The sequence below is a fragment of the Falco punctatus genome, assembly GCF_963210335.1.
Source record: "Falco punctatus genome assembly, chromosome: 12".
Taxonomy (NCBI): Eukaryota; Metazoa; Chordata; class Aves; order Falconiformes; family Falconidae; genus Falco; species Falco punctatus.
In genome coordinates this window covers 18,727,637-18,743,652 of record NC_137592.1, presented here as the reverse complement: position 1 = coordinate 18,743,652, position 16,016 = coordinate 18,727,637, and the positions used below count along the sequence as shown (strand labels likewise).

At 40.9% G+C, this 16,016-nt stretch overlaps 1 long non-coding RNA gene across 3 annotated transcripts in view; it reads right to left on the bottom strand.

The window, feature by feature from the left end:
- Positions 1 to 917: 917 nt before the first annotated feature.
- Positions 918 to 16,016, bottom strand: part of LOC308072035 — a 120,474-nt gene continuing 105,375 nt past the window's right edge. For 2 of the 3 annotated variants that reach the window (XR_013931461.1, XR_013931463.1), the window contains one exon: positions 918 to 15,310. This is a non-coding gene — a long non-coding RNA (uncharacterized lncRNA). The remainder of the gene's footprint in view (positions 15,311 to 16,016) is intronic. The other variant, XR_013931462.1, reaches the window with a different exon arrangement.

The window sequence follows — 16,016 nt, the reverse complement described above, 5'->3', positions numbered from 1 at the left end:
GGAACAACACACCAAAGACATAAAAAAAGTAGTCATAATTTTTTTTTTTTTTATAACATGCTAGTGTTAGATGCAGAAGTTCTGCCAGAGACTTTGTAGGGTTGATAGATGATCATGGTGTAATAGCAGTGCATATGAAAAACAAATAGAAAGTAATATGCACGGGGTGAGGAAGCTTAATTGCACACACTCCGTTACGAGCTCTAGATTAGCTATTACCACTCAAAAAAAGATCTGGTAGTTCTTGTGGGTAGTTCAATGAAAATGTCAACTCAGTGCTTGGCAGCTGTAAAGAAACAAGTAGAAAGTTAGAAATCACCACGAAAGGAATAGAAAATGAAGTAGAAAATGCTGTATACAAATCCATAAAAAAGCCCGAACCTTAAGTCCTGAATACTATGTGTTGCCGGGGTCAAGGAGGGCTGCCCATGTATGCATTATATTCAAGGTCCTTCTTCCCATCCTGGAAAGACAAGAGCTTGGAAAACAGAAATATTCCCACTATATTATAAAAAAAAAACCAACAAAAACCAACAAACCAAAGAAAAGCAGAATAAACAGTTAACCCGTAGAACTTGTTGCCATAGGATGCTGAAAAACCACAAGTGAGAGTGCATTTCAGTGATTTAAGATTGTTTCTGCTTGTTTAAAAATATCTTTTGTAGTTTGTGCAATGAAGTCTCTTAAATTTAACACTGTTGCAGGGAAAAGACAGTCTCTTGCAACTTTTTTCCCAGCTTGATATGATCGTGTATTTAGGCATCTTGCTATCTAGAAAAATACATTGTCTATTACTAAGGACTGAAATTCCTTAACAAGGCCTGGGTAAAGTCAGGTGTTTACCACCAGGTTTCACAGAAGTTACCCCCTTGAGTAGGGAACAGCCTGATGACCAGCTGAATCCCCTGCCAAGGGCATGATGTTCAGTCCTGAACCTCCCCTGGTGGGAGGTGACCATAATGGCCCTCACTCCCTGGATGCAGCTTGCTGAAGGGGGCAACAGAGCCTCTGTTTCTTTCCCAGAAGGAAGTTTAAGCAGTTTGCTGAAGTACAGGTGACAGAGATTATTACCTCCCTGCCTAAAATGATCCTCACTTGCAGTAGATTGCCCTTGGTGTGATCTGTAAGGTATCTGTAGGTGGGATACTGTCATTTCTTCTGGAGGAGGCTGCTCACATTCATTTAAAATATTAAATATCAATGACTGAGAAAGGAAGAGGACATGACTCTATAGTCTGGTGTCCAAGTCGCTCATTGAGGAAGGTGAGGGCACCTGGATCAGAGCTGCCGCTCTAGTCAGGATATTCTTCCCACACTGAAAATACCCTATCCAGTATGTGACAGGTACCTTTTCACTGCCTCCATGCGTGGATTAGTTAATGTTTATGGTGGCAAAGTGAAAAAGTCAGTGGAAGGAGACTTTGAATCCAAGAACCCCTTCTTGCCTGGTATTTGAGAACCTCTTTGTGACTCGTGGGTTCAAAGCACCTAAGAAACGATTTGAATTCTGAGTCTGCTATTTCATGGGTGAAATGATTATATAGTTCAGGTTGAATATATTCAGATACCTGTTTGAAAGCATCCTTCAGGTGAGAATAGCGACCTATTGTAAACACTGATGAGGCTTAAGGGTGAGACAGGTGTCAGACTGCTTAGTGCCATCATGACTTGGATCAGTCTGGGTTAGCTTTTCTGTGTTAGGGGAAGTTTCACATTGCAAATATAGCTATCCGCAGATTCACGGGTGCTGAGGACTTATGTACCAATAGTGGCAAGAAGGTCCACAAGTCGTTCTGTGGATTTATTATCTACTTAACTGCTGCCACCAGTTTCAGTGGAGATACTCCCTATGAGACTGTCACCTTTCTGTGAATGAAAGTGGCAGGACTCAGCTTTTAGGGTGCTCATTATAAAGCTGACTGTTATCTTGATGACTTTCTTCTGAGCTCGTGAGTCTGGAATAGCTTACTCCTTATTTGGATCTTTGTCTTTTTTAAGGTTTTTGACATTATTGAAAAGAAGCAACAGAAGAATTAACCTATCGGTGGGGGACAGATCTTTTGCAAACCAGTATAAGACTGGAAGGAATGCTCATTACACCAGAAAATCCCACATACCTCTTTAAATTCTATTCCAAGTACAAAAGAAACTCCCCCAACCTTACTTCTCTACTAAACACATAATAAAACATCAAAAAAGTTTTTTTTACACAAATCTGTGCGCAACTTCTTCCTAGGGAGAGAAAGAGGGCAAGAACCACACGTGATACATTGCTTTAATGAGCTACTGGGTAGCAACCTGATCTTGCTAATGAAGGGTGTGGCACAAGAGCCAGGACAAACCAGCAAAGAAGATTCAGCTTTTACGCTAACTTTGTTGGCTTTTGAAGAAAGACCAAAAGCAAGTCAGAAAGTTCAGATGAAGAGGTCCTTTTTCTGGCTCATGACTTTGATTTCCTTTTGAAGGTAAGTTTACTTTGCTTCCAAGAACTGATCTGTGGGACAATTTTTTATTGTAACTTGTAGTTTCTCTTCTGTTGTTTTTCTTGTCCATTGATCGGCCAACAGTATTACCACCTCTGAAATACTGAAATCTTTGGCACAAGGACGTGGCTATTGTATAAATCCACTATACTAGGTCAGAATCTCACTTGGTGTGAATTGCTGTAGCTCTGTCAGTGTTGCCAATTTATACTAGCAAAGAATATGGGTCTGTTGTTCCAACTGCCAGAATTCATACTTCAGTAGAAACACAAGTTGCCATTAAAATCCTTCAGTTGGTTTCTGCTGGACAAGCAGAAGCCCTGTTACTCTGTTCCAATATCTAATTGCCATCTGGAACCAGTAGCAACCACACGAGAATGTTAAACTGCAATATTGAGGAGGCTGCCTCTGCTTGGGTTTGATTCACTGCTGCTACCCTACATCTGTATAACTTCAAAGAGTTGAATGGAGTCCTCCATGCCGAAATCAGTGCCCTGTTCTTGCTTAATCACTTTCTTTACAACCACAATTCTTTCTCCTTCTCCTAAGCACTTTCTTCCTGTGTTTTGAGGGAAGAATGGGCTGTAAAGGGAAAAAGGAACATTCTGTCTCCTCTGTGAGACTAACATTTCCATCCTCCGTTTACAAACCCAATATAAAAGCTGTCTGCAACCCATTTCCTACACACATCTTGCTGGTTTCTCTTTTGCTGTAGTCATCCTCGCTTCAAGATTTTTTCATTCTTCCTATGAGCTATCACCTTCTTGAATGCACCTTTAAATTCTTCCTCTTTAGCTTCTGACTGATCCCACATATTGCTTTGTGATAAATATGAGCACATTAGCAAACTTTAAGGTCAGAAAGGAGCATTAAGGTGGCTTAACTTTGCCTAGTGAATAGGACAGGCCAGAATATTTTCCCTAGTCACCATTCTGTCAGTTCAGTCAAAAATTATTGACCATATGCATTCTGAGGAAGATATCTAGACTTTAAAGATTTCAATACAGAATTCACTCTAGGTAAACTATCCGAGTTCTTTTCATAAACAAGAATGACACATGGCAACTTTTTCAAAAAGGAAGATACTTAGCTTTATCCAGTGACATAGATGTGAGTGACAGGGGCCCTGAGGCAAACATCTTCTCTAAATCTGCCCACTGGTGCTCAGCCTGTGAACTACCATTTCCTTAGCATGGAGTGTGCATCTCCCAAATACATGGGAGCCACAGTATCTGCAACGTCTGCACAAGAGCTTAGCATGTCCCATAAGTGTGGTTATTGCACCAGGCGGTAGGCAAGATCCTAAATGCTCGAATCTGTGAGACAGAAGTTCTCAGGACTGGTGCAAAAAGTAAATGCAACAAATGGATAATAGTGTGAAATGTCCATACTAACAGTCCCCAGGTACTATGTGGTACTAAGTGTTTTTAGAAGTTGCAGATGAAGACAAGAAATAAAGATTCTGGAAGCAATAAAAGCAAAACACGGTTCCAGTAAGGATGTTCTCACACACAGCAGAGAACAGGCAATGATTTAAAGACTGTGCATGAGATGTCAGCACCCTCCACAAAATCTGAGAAAGGTGAGAAGGAATATTCCACTGTTTGACAAAGAGAACTAATAATTGAATGAACTACAGTAGTTTTCTAAGAAGGGAGTTGCTTATATATGGAGCTATTTCTGCAATAGTTTGAGTACCATAAAACCAATGCCATTATGGATTCTAACAGCTCTAGGGTCTCTTTTTTTAGTCAACCAAGCAGTGAATTTGGTAAGATATTATCCATCCACAGCTTGCTTCCTGCTTGGTCATGTCGTTATTGACACTATTAGAATTGCTCAGATACATTGTGTATCCTTTTTTATCATTCATGTGGAGGGTAACATCTTTGCTTTGTTGCAGAATGAGCATGAAACTAGAGACTGACAGCATTATGCTGCAGTAGACGCAAGATTATTGTTTCTTTACAATTGTATAGGCTGAGTCCTGCAAGTGCTAACTTCTGCTCCTGAATGTTTAATAACTTTACCTTCAGAAGCCAGTGCGACACCAAGAGGTAACAGTAAAATAGAAGTAGTGTTGTAAAGCTTGTTACTTTAAGGAGGTTTTCCATCCCCAATTTCCATGCTCGCTGCCACTACCACATGTGAGACTTGCATCATTCGGACAAGTGCAGTTCAGCAGTATGGCTGAGAGGCCTGACCTATAACCTAACAAGTTTGCACCAGATTCATGACATGATTTTTCTGTTCTTTCCAAAGCTTATGCAAATCCTAGTACAAGTCAGAGTCAGTCTTGACTCACAGGTAAGGGCCTGATCTTGTGCTGCCAAAGCTAACAGAACAAGTTAGCACAGTCTATTTGAGCCACTGTAACAGCCAGAAATTGCTGTAAGATCACAGATGTGGATTTCCACAGCACAAGAAATGCTAAACCAAAGCAGAACCAGTACAAAGTATTCCACCAGGTCTCTTCTCGTCCTGCTGTGGGAGCGCTGGGAGCAGGAGGGGTGTGAGAAAGAAAAATAAAAAATGAAACCTCCCCAGTTCCGGTATTTCTTGAGTTCAGCCCCATTACCCCAACTAGCTACTGCAGAGAAAGTTAATCAACAGGTTTAATGAATAGATTTTCCAATCCACCAGTGTCTCTCTTTCAAATAATATCTTGCTGGCTTGTTTCAAAAAGGAGTCAGTAATTCCAGCCAAGTCTCATACTCAGCAAAGTGAATCAACAAATTGTAACAGTCTGTTAGATCTGATCTAATTTCAGTTGCACATCTTTTTTTCTTCCACTGTTATTTTGTATGTCTTGTGAGAAGATATTTTACTTCCTGTATGCTATTTACTTCCAAGCTATTAATATGAATACAGTATTATCCTGCCTGTCCTAAGACTGTGAGAATAACATAGACCATACCCAGAGAAATATAAAAGAAATATGCTTTCTACATGGGTGTTTTATTCAGGTTTTATTTGCACATATTCGGTATAATTATAGTTTAAGTGGGCTATTTTCCATACCCACATAGGCAATATTTTCCACATAAAGGTTTGCATTGGCTTTAGACCCACCCACAAGCTATTTACTTGCATGGTATATGTATAATGATCAAGCTTATAGCTACTTCAGCCAAACCTAAATATTTTCACTTGTGCTTCTTTTGCAAGCCATTTTCTCCTGAAGAAGTTGTTTCAAGTTTATACAATCAATTTTATGAAGTTTACGGTGCAATACATTTGCTGTTTCACCCAGATATTGACTGCAGCCTCAAATTCAAATACAGATTTTGAGCACTCATAGTGTTAGGAAAGTTTACAGAAAAGTTTTATTTTGGCTATTTTCCAAAGTACGGGCTATTTACAGAAGCTGGATTTCACTTTAAAGTAAAATTTTTTGATCTCTGCAAAGTTCAACAGAATGAAGTAACACAAATTTTCATTTATGTTAATTAGCTCATCTACGGGACACCAGCTTGATTCTAATTGCCAGACAGTCTGAAGCAGATCTACAAATATGACAACAGGCAAAAAACTAAGCAGTAACACAAGTCATAAACCCATTTCCCACTTACTTTTGGACCTCTCCCACTAAATACTTTCTCAAGGTATTCCTAATGGAACTATTGTAAACATGCTCTTCTCCCTGGATTTGCAGATGAAAATATGATGACTTTGTAAACTGCAAAACAGCACAGAGTGAATGTGGACACCTCTGCAACAGCCAGATTCCCAAAGAAATATCATCTGCATGTAAGCTCTGCAATCTCAGGGAAATGTCCTCCCAGGCTTGAGAAAATTCCTGGTTTGGAGGCAGCCCCCCGATGTTATCACTGTCTTCAAAGTCGAGCATCAGTGTAAAATGAGCATTTTCTCAAAGGAACACCTCCTAAGCACAGGAAGTTTTTCTAGGTAGGGATATTCCCAAACAACATGAAAATCTTCAAAGGGGAAACACCATGTGATATGAACTCTTGAGAAAAAGGAGGCGATATACACATACATGCACGCTATGTGAGATCTTCCAGGGAAAACACACTGTCCTAAGTAATATGTGAAGGGTTTTGTTTTGAAGAACCCACCCCCTGCTGTGGTAGTAAGTATGCATGTATGATTACTAAGATGCCTAATTAAATTATCCTTATCTGAATGCCATCTGAACTTAACAAAGCAGATAATAAGTTCCAGAAACAGATACCATGTGGGAGGCAAATTATTTTACTTCCAAAAATTGGACCTTGAAACTAAAGATGTGTAGGTAATAGAGAACATGATTTCCCTCTACCCCCACTGTCTGCACCTGAACTGTTACCTCCATCAGACAAATCATGGAGCTAAAGTGGACCTAAATAGCTGAAGGATCTACTCCCCCAACTCTGCTTCTGTGAAGTGACTGTGAACTGCATTCTAACTCCACTTAAAGAAGTGGATTTCCTCCAGATTTATACATGGACAAGTGGAGTGATATTGTCTTAGATTCTTGCACCAATTACCCATCAATCACAAAGAACCAGAATACGATCAACTCTTGATTATTTTCCAGATATTTATCTAGGCTGCAGATTAATGGCATCATGTGGGAAGAGGCTCCAGAGATGGTTCTGCATGAAGCTAACTAGTCTGTGGGAAAGCAGTCCACCAGGACACAGCCCGGCACAGATGCCCCCCAACATAGCCTCTTTCACATAGACTGAGGATTGAACTGTTAAATCCTGGAGTCTCAAGGCAACTTTGTGCAGAAGCCATTGAGTCTTCCACACGATGCTTCTGGATCCCAGAGGCCTGGGGAGCACTGTGCTTTCTACATTTCCAAATATATTCAGCACATACCAATGTTAGTTTGACCTGTCACTGGCCCTGCTGGATCAAAGATAAGTCCTGAAAATCAATTGACCTAGATGTTTCCAAGCCTTCATATCCCCAAAGAAGTCTCAAAGAGCTGACTTAGGCCTGGCACAACACCTGAGACAACCAGGGTTCCTTCAGCCTGGAGACCCAAGGAGCACAGTGCAGAGACCAGTTTAACTTTAGCATCGACACAAGCCCGATATGGCCAGCTGTGAGACAGGGCTAATAAGCCCGGTTAGGTCCTACAGCTCATCTATTAGTTTTAGGGCTCAGCCACTTTCCCAGAGTGGTCCATGTGTTTAATTATGAGCATGCTCTGTAGTACAGGATGAATCCAGGCTTTTTGGGCCAGTGCCCGGGCAATGCCCAGGCTTGGTACAGGGGAGTGCTTTGGTGACCGGTGTTTTCTGGCCATGAGGTCCCTCTGGGGAAACACAGCTTGTGTGGTGGGGAGGAGGGTGGTTCAGTGGCATGGGTTCAAGCCAGCCCAGGCTGCTTCCTCCTGAGGAACAAGCAGGCCATGGCCATGTTCTTTCACCTAGCATGTAGGAGTCACAGAGCGCTCTGCAGAGGTCTAGAATGGTTTTTACTTAGCGCTGAGTGACTCGGCTCCATAGAGGCTGCTTTGAGCTGCTCCCCCATCTGTGCTACCAGAGACAGGACCTGAGCAGGATGTCAGAGATTGGTGTTTTGGGACTTGGTGTTGCTTCACAGATCTCTCAGCAATATACCCTGTGTACTCCCAGTGAATCAAGTGTTTATGCTATCTGGGGGATTTTTCTTTCTGCGACACAAGCTGAATATTCATACTTCTTCACCTTGGACTAGTTAATGTATGTGTAGGTTCAGCAAAACAATGCAACGCAACAATTTTTCATAAGCATTGAGAGAGGTATAATCAGTACTAGACACATTACGCCACATGAGGTGTGATCATTTAAATGTGCCTGCGGTATCTATAGAAATTACCAGCTACTTATTCAACATGAAATTCACTGATCCAGGGAGCTTTCTGTTTGCTTGGTTAATAGCAGAATGTAAAAATGGGGACCAGATGTCAGCCCATCTATTAGTCTGAAATGTTAGAACTTGAGCTGAGTTTCAGGAGGACCTTTCCTGGGGGCAAGTACAGCTCATGAAAACATCAGACCATAAGGGTTGGTTAAGCCAACGCAGATAAGCAGTCCCCTGCCCCTCACAATGGACCCTGGCGAAATAGCCTTGCACTTCTATACTGCAACAGCGTGTCCCATATAAGTTAAGCGCTACTGAATTCATGCCAGCATGTACATCAGTAGCTGAACAGTTCTGCAGAGAACTCAGTAGCCTTGCAAAGTCCATGCAGAAGTTTCTGCCCTTGCCTGACCTACCTGGTTAAAGCTTGATCAGGAAAATTTCTTCACGTTTCAGACACGTTATGGACAGCAACATCAATATATTCTCAGGGGAGCTAATAGATCTAATATATTATGTGTCGTATATGTATAATATAGATATTCTACATATTTGCACATACATAATCATAAGATGTACATTATATTACATATATAATAATAGTATGTTGATAGTGTATATATTATGATATAAATAACAAAAAAGTAGGAGCAGTTGCTTTCATTTCTGAACAAGCATTTAACTCTTTCTTTTTGTTGCTAATTGATATGATGTAATGGCAAACATAACGGAACAATACTGTAATACAAAACTAACACCGTTAGAGTCTGAGCAGTGTGAGCATGTTATTATGCTGATAGTATAAAACAAAGTACCTCAGGAAACTAATTTTCTGCGAAACTTAATTTTGTCTGTGAGGGCTAGTATAACAGATCACATGAATTCCACTCTTGCCTTGTAATTCGCGTGATGCTGTACAAGGTTATAAAGAATAGATTCAGCCACAAAAATTGTCTCCAGTGAAGGTAAAACTCCTAAGGAACAAAGTTTTGCTTCCTCATGCTGCAGGCACAACTGCAGTGAAAAGTCTTGGTCAAGAATGGTTCATCATTCCTTACAGATTTCCTTTGTAATATTGCCAAAGGCAGCTTCAAAGATTTCATAGAAATTATGGTCGGAAGGGACTTTCAGATCATTCAGTCAAACTTCCTGGTACACCACTGGCCAGGAAGCACTAACTAAATTCCTTATAACCACCTAAAGAACTTGGATGCAGCAAGTATTTCAGGAGTTCAGAAGACTGGAAATATTCAATATTAGAACAATTTAAATATTAGAGCAACTACAGACAGATGCTTTTAGGCCTGAGGAATTTTAGATGAGTTATCATTAACAAAAGAGTGGAATGGTCCACTGTGGTTCGATAAAGAATTAAGGACAAAAATAATACTAACATTATTTATTATAGTCTCATGGAAATTTGGCCCCATCAGATGAAGATATATCTTTCTCCTTTCTTCATAAAATTACTTCTACTTACAAAAGACAACTGCATTGTTATAGTATACTTTGACTTGTCCAAGACATTTGATTTAGTGTCACATGACATTAGGATTAAGAAGCACAGGTCACATTAATTAAAAACAGGATTACAGATATGTCTGAACTGAGGCTGATAACAAAGAAATAGCAGACAATGTTCCCAGTGAGATTCCAGAGGGATGACTCTTGGTTCAGCGTTATTTGGTGCTTATATGAAAGGTCTGAACAGTGTGTTGGAGCCCTTGCTGGTAAAATCTGCACAGGATCTAGAGATCTGTGAGTCAAAAAATACCAAGAAGGAAAAATTACTGTTGCGGGGTGATGTGGATCATTTGATTAAATGGTCATGATCTTACAGGATGCATTTTCGTACATCTAAATGCCAGGTATTAGATGGGAGACTGAGGAAAACAGTCTTTTCTTAGAGGATGAGGGATTTTATCCTGCAAAGCAACGACTCAAAGGAGGATTATGGGGTCATCGTGGATAATCACCTCAACAGGCAGCCTCAGGGCAAGCCATGGCAAAAAAGCTAATGCAATCCTTGGGCGTATAAAAAAGAAAAGTATCAGTGAGAAATAGGAAAGCCTTCTGCAGCCTATGGATGAGCTCCTGGTGAGGTGTTAATCCCTAACTCCACTGCCAGGTAAGAGAGAGCCTTTAAATCCTGGCGCTCCTGCTGGCTCTGGGCTACACACTCATGTTGGTGGGATGGAGGAGGTTGAAGCCTGCTTCAGAGCATCTTTCCCCAAAAAGCTGATCCCAAGCTCAGGCTGCACAGTAGGATTGCCCCCAGGGCTGGTACAGCAAGCCGTGGCAGCCGCAGGAGGGGGCACAACACACCTACCTGCCCTGCTCTGGGATGCTGTGCATACTGGCAGATCTACCCATGCTTCCCTCCTTCGCTATGTAATGCTTTTTGTTCACCCCACAAGGAATAGTAGCTATAATTTACAAACGTGGAATGGATTTGCTGTTCATTTTACTGACAGGGATTTTTCAGTTGTATTATATTGCAATTATTTTCCAAAAGAGAATCTTGTGACTGACCTCATATTTACTTTCAGCACAAGAACTAGTTATGCACGAATTTATTTATTTTTTAAAAAAATAGGAATAAGAACTACTATACCTGCTAGGAATTAAAAGTAATATGATAACAAATAGGCATCTGTTGGAAAAGAAGACTTGTAAATCATTAGGGACATGTGCAATCCAGGCCTCTTCTCTCTCAAGGCTTCATTGGAACAACATGTAGAAAGAAACAGCCAATATTTTAAAAGCAACAGAAAAAAAAATCTGTATATAATTTTATTTTTTTTTCTATAACAGCATCTTTACTTGCATGTGACCAGGTTATTAATCAAAAAACTGGCAACATGTAGCTATAAAACCGGCTTTTCAAAGATTCCTCACTTTGTCATGCACACACAGAGATGCACATTTTACGTGTTGGAAAAATACCCTCAGCACAGCACATAACATTTATACAAAACCTGGAAAGGCAGAATTCCATATCTAGTGCTAATGATGTTTAGCATCTAACAGAAAGCCTAAGAAGGAACTTTAACATGCGCTATTAATACTATGCATTTTAGGCAGATATTGAGCACCCAGCTCCAGTGTGATGAATGTACACATAAACCTCAAAATTAGTCTTAAAAGCATATAAACCACTTCAGTTGTTAAGATTTTCTAAAACCCACGTGTGTGGGTAATATCACTAAAAGCAGGTATGTTGGATAAAAATGAATGATGTCCCTTTTGCAGTATAAACCCAGGAGTTCATCTTCCAGTGTTGTTTATAAATAGAAGAGAGTCAATTTGCTTAGGAACTGCAGGACGTTTGGGTACTCCATTTAGATAATGACAACATTTTTAACACAGCTATCACTCATTAGGTCAAGAGGTTGTGATTAATCAAGAACTGTTTTGGTTTTGTCTGATAGACATCTAGTCTCTTTAGTTTACAGTTGAATGAAGATGGCTTCAACAGTTTACAGAATAAGCTGCAATGATACATTAGACTGAAATTGAGATGGAAGAGAGATGTGTGATCTATTTTAACCATTCCATTTGCATTACAATATGCCGTGTGTGAATTAGTCTAGGCATTGCTAGAGTAAATTAAAATCTGCTGGGAATGTGTGAATGCATTACACAACAGGAATGCACTGGCAGGTTACAACTCGAAGTCTGCTGAATGTTACCAGGCGATATTGTTGGTGTTTGAACTAAAAGAGGAGAGTTCTTTGTTTTAATAACAATTGACTGGCTGGTTATGATGGCTGACTGCGAGATGAGAAAACTTGAGGCAGAATGGGTTATGACAAAAAAAATCTCAAAGAAAGTCTGTTTCCATGGCATTTTAGGACGGATATCCAGACCAAGGCAGTATTGGTCTGGTCACATAAACTGCAGAATGAGCATTCACACTTTTGGGTGATGAAAGGAAACAAAATAAACCTCCAAATTAAATCTGTGGTATAAGATGTCTCAAGGTACTGTCAAATCTTAAGGTCATGGTCTATGATTATCTATCAGCAATTTCCCATCACCAAGCTCTGATCCAGTTTTCTGAGCTATCATAGAGGCCTTTCCCCAAGAGAAACCTCTCCACAGCCAAAAGGAGTATGTCCAGGGAAACAGCCCACACTTCGCAGGAAGTATAATCAGCTACTCACACTATCTGTGAATACACGTCTTGCACTCACAACCATCAATCACATTCACAATCTGCAGTCAGCACTTCTTAAAAGCTTTGCAACACCTTCATAAGAATTGTATTGCCACAGCCTACATCGCGTGAAGGTTTCTGTTTTTCACCTTTGCATAATCAACTAAATTAACCCATATTAAGTGCAAATGCAGTGTAAAGGTCATAAAAATAATATGTAGTACTATATAGTTTTCTGCTTTTTCAGTTCATAATATAATTAGATTGCTGTGTTCCTCAGGAAAAAAGTGGGTGAAATCTCTGAAATAACTTCTCTTTCGTAATGTGTGCACTTTTGAGGATGCAGCCTGATGAAGTACTGTCATCTTGTTCTTTTTCTCCTGATCACATATATACACAGACACACATGCATGCATGCTTATGCACTTTGTTTCAGATGATGCTGACAGGTTGAAGGTAAAGTAGCACCAGGTGAACAAACAGAAATCCCTCATAAGTTTTTATAAAAACAATCCCATTAATTTCACTCTTCCTCTTTCTCTCCAGATCATCTAATAATTCTGTGCTAAGAACTGCACATGTGCTTTCTTTAATACTATAAACCAACAAAAAATATGAATGATTGCAAAATGCACACACTGGAATCTGTGTGACCTCCGATACTGTTATTGATTGGAGACATCTGAAAAAATACAGTAGTGATAGGTTGTTGTAACTAGCATTACAAATTTCCCTGGTTTTAATTAGAGAACACACACTAGCCCAGAAGCTGTATATGAGCTGCTTTAGGGTTATAAGATGATTTAACGACTATTGTTACACTTGCCAAAGATTAGCATTGATTAAGATAATCCAGTAGGCTTTGGTGATCCATCAGTACCCACAACCCCCTCCAGACCAAATCACCTTCCCCCGGCAGAGAATTCCTCCCTGCGACATTCTCCCGTTCACTCTCGCTTGCTCTCTCCCGGGGGACACACTTGTCCTGCTTTTGGCATGACTCAACTTCTTGTTGAGTTGACCTTTGCCCCTCTAAATGAAAGGGTTTCATGCCCTGGAAACTGGCTCTTTTAGCAACTTCCACTCAACTAGAACCTTATTCTCCTACAGTAACACTGAAGAAACCCAGCAAAATACCTGCGTGAATTATTGAAAAAATAATAGACTTGGGGAAAAGGAAATGCTGGACAGACCTAAAGCTCCTAAGCAGGGTACATCAAAGGGTGCATTACACATAGCTGGAGGATTAATGTCCATTTATCTAATGATCTAATTAATGTTTTTATAATTTAGCATGCTGTTAGAGAGATTTTAGTGAGAACAATACTTTCAGATAAAACCACAAATTCTAATCATTAGGAGGCTGCCTCTCCTGATCCTATTAATAAAAAGCATATCCTAAGTAATCTTTGAAAAGTCTGTACTTTCAGAATATACCAGGAAGGCAGGAGATTATTTTCCTCCTGATTTTCAAATGAAACCTCTGGAGACAGAAAAAGCAGTCTATCAAGAACTGCAGTGTTTCCTGAACTAACATACAGCGAAAAAACAAATAAGTGAAATGTGTTAAACAATTCAAATGAAGGATTGGCACAGGAAAAAGGAACCTCAGTAAGAAAAGTGAATCAAAGAAAAAACAGGCTTCTAAGAAGACCAAACAACCTAGGCAATGTAATTGCCCCCAACTTAATTTTTTATAACATTTTATAAAATTTGGCAATTGATCATGTGGCAATACCCCTAATAAACTCCTCATCTATCAAATAATATTGTCAGCAATATTTTAGAAAGGAGTCAGTTCCATGCTCAAGTTAAAATCACATGACTGCAAAATACCAAGGAACAAATACAGGTTCAAAATCAACAACAGAAAATCTGAAAGTCCTTACGTTCCCAAGTGGGCTGCGGAGACAGGCTCTCTCCTCATACAGTTTCCTCTGGCCAGTGGGTATCTGATGCTGTAATTCACATCAAACAGCAGTCACCCCACCGGGGTTCTGACAGACCATGGCAAGGTCCCCTTTGGCTTATGGCTGGTAGGAATGCAGGCTGCAAATGCCTCTGTCATAAAATGTCCCAGAGTATGGAAAAGGTTCAGAAGTACTGGTAAACCATTTGGAGGCAGTTCTTTAACAGTAAGATAAAAATAAGGTAAGTATCTTAAGTATCTTATCCCCCCATGAGCTAATGGGAGTCCACTTTCCAACCCTGACCCCTGGCCCCACTGCACAGCGTGTCTGGCTTTTGCTCCTGATCTTGTCTGACCATGTGTTTCTCACAAAGTCCTTTATTCCCAACAATACACTATGAATAAAAATACAGGCTCCTCTTTGTAAAGGAGCTTGGAGTTGAGGTTAGGTCTTCTGGGGGAGAAAAAGCATTGAACGTGTGCCTGAAGCCTCACTCCTCCCTGGAGCCACCAGGGCCCCAAAGCAGGAGCAGAGATGTGGGGACCATTCTTGCCCCTTGCAATGAGGGGCCTGGAGGGAGCTGGAGCTGGAGCTGGTGGGGTGGCCACATTCCCACAGTGGTCTACATGGGTTGTACTTCAAGGACAACAGGGTATTTATTGCAGAAGGAGTGACTTAATGGCAGCTGCATATCAAAATAAAAGTTTATATCTTAAGGGAATATATTAAAACTCCTGATTTGGCAGTTTGGGCCTTGAAAATCTTGACCATAGCTCAAAGCTTATGAGATTTTAAAAAACATCATGGTTCTTTTCCTTGACATAAGGTTTGTGTCCAGGATGATACCAGGAACAAAAAAAAGTACTGTAGCTTACAAACACAGTGTTGAAGTAAGACAACTCCAGCATACCTCACATTCAGTCCATTACGAGGTCTCCACAGTGACAGTCTTGCGTTCCCTGCAACCAAAGAAGAAAAAAAAGTCGCACTCGTGATCTGCCCCTCACGCCCTGGCTTGCAATGGCTCTGTGACCTTTCTCCCTGCGCAGCGTCTCATTGAAGTCAAAAGGCCACAGGCAGAGAAGTTCACACAGGGTAACTTGCAGAAGATGGCATTGGGAATACAACAGGAATTGGCAGGAGGCTTGGCAGTTAGGGTAGTAGCTAAAACTAACTAGTTTCAGACACTCAGCATGTGCTTATTGCATTTTTAGCTCATGAAGCCCCTTTCACCTGTGGATCTTCTGCAGAAGGAGCGAGCATCCCCCATTCCCCACATCAGCTGCTGGAAACACAGTGGGGCTGTGCTCAGGCACTGGGCTGTGCTGTGCCTCCAGCACCGTGTGAGTGGCAGGAGCCCACCCTGAGTCCCCACCACCCCCAGGGTGGGCAGCCCTGGGCTCCCCTGCTCACTGCGGGTGGGTCACTGCACCTCCTTCCGAAGTCCAGCTCCATGAAAAGCAATTCAGTAGATCCAGAGAAAGAAAAAGGTTTAGTTCAGTTAGCCTGCCTGGCTAATAGGACATGTTTTCCCCAGAGACCCCCAAAACCCAGAACACAGATGGCTATTTCAAGGCAGCATGAACCCGCAGAGCCCCCAAGAGAGGCAGGCACCCCATGCCGACCCAAACTGCCCATGACACGGTGGGGGAAGAGTCAGGAGTT